Source organism: Atta cephalotes (assembly GCF_000143395.1).
Source record: "Atta cephalotes unplaced genomic scaffold scaffold00029, whole genome shotgun sequence".
In the NCBI taxonomy this organism is placed as follows: Eukaryota; Metazoa; Arthropoda; class Insecta; order Hymenoptera; family Formicidae; genus Atta; species Atta cephalotes.
This window is the reverse complement of record NW_012130093.1, coordinates 3,530,681-3,534,385: the sequence shown is the minus strand read 5'-3', so window position 1 is coordinate 3,534,385 and position 3,705 is coordinate 3,530,681.

Here is a 3,705-nt window from a genome sequence, read left to right as displayed (position 1 = left end):
ATATATATATATATATATATATATATATATTTCCGTATTATATATTTTCATACATCTCCATTAGAGCTCAGACAAAAAATACTGTTTCTTAAAATTATTTTTTGTAATACACATTCTAAATCATCGATACATTTTTAATTTTTGTATTTTATATTTTTATATGAGCTAAATGTAGGCCATAATTATATGTATTATATGTAGATTTACGTTAATGCAATTTTTCTTTTGTTGTAACTAGCTGCTAAAGTCTAGATAAAATATTAACATTTGATATTGATGTGCGTGCATGCGTGCATGTACATATACAAGGTATCTCATATATTAAGTTGTTTGGAAAGTTCATTTCAAATTTGGTTAGCCCAAAATTGTATGTATCTTCGTTAAAAATAAACGAAATTTAAATTTAGAAAAAGGATTTTAATAGGTATACCAGGGGGATTCTAACCCATAGAGCTAGAAGGAGGTGCGGGATGCGGGGGAACTCGTAGACGCAGGGAAATTCCGGCGTTATTGGTGTTTACCGAGATAATGATACATGTCGCCATGTTGACGTCACGTATTATTGGGTACTGCCGCCGCCGCCGCCGCCGTCGTCGCCGCCGCGGACCCTGCGTATACTCCAAAATGCGTTGCGGACTGTCGCCGTCGTGCACGCTATACTTATTATCTTTACTCCTATACTTATTCATATACTTATTATCTTTTTCTTGATGCATTGTCATCTTCTTCATTATCTTCTTCTATCTCCCTTTTTTTCTTTTCCTTTACTTTCAAAACATTTGACATGTCACGATATATTCTGATGTTGATATCATCAATGCGATTTGATATAAATGCCAAATAGTGTACGTGTCGCGTGACAAGATTTTTTACGAACATTCGATGTAGTACGACATGTCACAACATGTTCGAGCAGTGATATCATCAATGTAATGTAGTACAAATATCACGTGACCAAGTAAATAGTATAAAATGAGAAAATCAATTTTAACTTCCGTATTTCATACTTGTTATTCGTTCTTTTGTTTTACAATAGATAGGTATATATGACATAGGATAGGTTTGATGGGAAATAAATAAAGTACATATTGGGTATGGGAAAAAGTTCGTGACGATTTTTTAGTAAAATTAAAGTGTTTTTCTTGAGTAAAGTATTTTTCTAAAGTGTTTTTCTAGAGTATTGAAATCAATTTATTTAAACCAAATATGCTCCATTATTTTCTATAATATTTTGCCATTTTTGGGGCAGAGCCATAATTCCATCGCAATAGAACTTCTGTGGTTTCTCGAAAAACTGCTTCAAGTGATTTTCACAGGCCTCTTTTGAAGCTAGCTTTACACCATTAAGAGAGTTCTGCAGAAACCTAAACAAATGATAGTCTGAGGATGCTATCTCAGGTGCTGCTATATGGATGCACTAAACTTCCCAGCCAAGCTCTCGCAATTTTTGCCGAGTTATCAAAGATGTGTGTGATCGAGCGTTGATGGAAGACGACACCTCTCCTATTGATTAATTCTGACTGCTTCCTTTTACTTGTAATCTCTGCAATTGTTCACAGTAGAGTTCGGAATTAATTGTTTGATTGGACGCTCATAGAATGATTCCCTTCCAGTCCCACCACACCCACAACATCACCTTCTTCCTCGTCAATCCAGGTTGCGATTGCTTGCACCTTCTCTCCTTTCTTTATCCACGATCTTTTTCTATTATAATAATTGCATTTGGGGTCGTTGGTGCTTACTTATATATATTGCATTTTGAAATTCGCCGTGTAGTAATGTGGATATATAACCTCTCGTCCTCATCAGTGCCAGCTATTTTCATTGTACGGCACTACAAATAAATTATCGACAAACAAAATCGCAATTCACCATCGATTTTGTGTCCAGTTGACAAGTATATAGTATATATAGATATTGATTACTGCATTTGTATAAAAATAAGATATGTTATAATGTTCACTGGAATAATTTTTCTGAGGTCGAGCTTACGTAATATATCTTTTTACAGTACATAAACTTTATGATGTTTATAAATGTAGACGCTCGTGTAAAATGTATCAATCTCTAACTGTCGTTATTTTTTACTATTAAAAAATTGACAATATGCTACAAACGACTAACCAAAATCAATTCGTACAAAAAAAGTACTACAAAAACTTGGGAAAATGAAATCGAATTCAAAGATATGAATAATTTGTTACTTAATTTGGCAAAGTTAATTTTAGAAATACAAATTATAATTTATTAATGAATCTTCTAGATTGATTGAAACTCTGTATTGGGGACAATATAAAAGCATGTTGTGCTTTTTGTAATATCGATATTTTGACACATCGAAAATCGTTGAAAACATAGCTGCATAAAAAGCACATTCAAAATGCGAAGTATGATAAGGAATACTTCATAAAAATTGAAAATTTTGCAACACCATATGATCATCGAAAAATAGCTGAATTAAAAATAGTTAAGCATTGTTTAATAAATGCTATTGATGATTTGGATAAAATTATAAAAGATTTAGACGCGACTTCTCATGTACTTACAAATATTAAAATTCATCGTATAAAATGTACAAGATTGATCATAAATGTCATTTGCCCTTGTTTATTTAAAGAAATGCTTGATGACTTGAGAGTCTTATTATTCATTAATTATTGACGAAAGTACAGCGATAGATAATACAGTCTTGTGTACTATGATTCGATTTTTTAATTTAACTATAAAGAAAATTCGCACAACATTTTATAAATTAATTCAATTAGAATCTGGAACCGCTGAAAGTACTATATAACTAACTTATTGATAAATCATCTTTAAAATGCTGGTTCAAATATAAAACACTTAACTAGTATAGGGATCAATGGAACGAACAGTATGGTTAGCAAAAATGAGTCGATAGCAGATTAAAACATATAATTCCTCATTTAGTAGTATATATATTATAAAATGTGTTTGTCACTCACTTCATTTGATCGCTGAAAAGTCTTGTGATGTTTACTAACAAGAGAAGTATCATAACTGTCCGGAACCGATTTGATTCTCCATGAAATATGTTGTAAAACACGAAAATCTAAGAGACACGTATTTTTTTATACGTGCGCTAATTCATATTTAAGGGGTGAAACATCCTTTGAAAAAAACGATATTTTTCTTTCGAACTGAATATCGTCAGAAGTATAAAAGATAAAAAAATTTTTAAAATAAAAGTTGTACGATTTTAAGAGTACTTTAAACTTATAAAGAAAAATTTTTTTTATTTTTTATTTTTTGTTACAAAATACCTCCACCACTTGTAATTTTCTAAACTTTTTAATCTTTTTTTTTATCAAATTAAAGATTATTTTTTTACAAATTCAACCATGTGTAATAAAGTTACAATATGACACATCATTTTCGAGAATTAATTATTAACGTTTCCGTATATACGCTATCCATGCTCATATGCAAAGGTCATTGGAACAACAAAATATATAAATCAATGAATAAGGATATGATTGATATTTGTTACAAATTATTACAAATTATAAATAATGTTAAGAGTTATAATAATTTTTATTATTTCTCCTTAAAGTGAGTAAAACTTTTTTATTCATCTCTGTACATTACTTCCTTATAATATCTTAAGATTATTTTTTTAAAGTTATTTTCAGTTTTACGCTTTAATATCTTATTTACTTATACTTTATATAATAATTTCAAAAT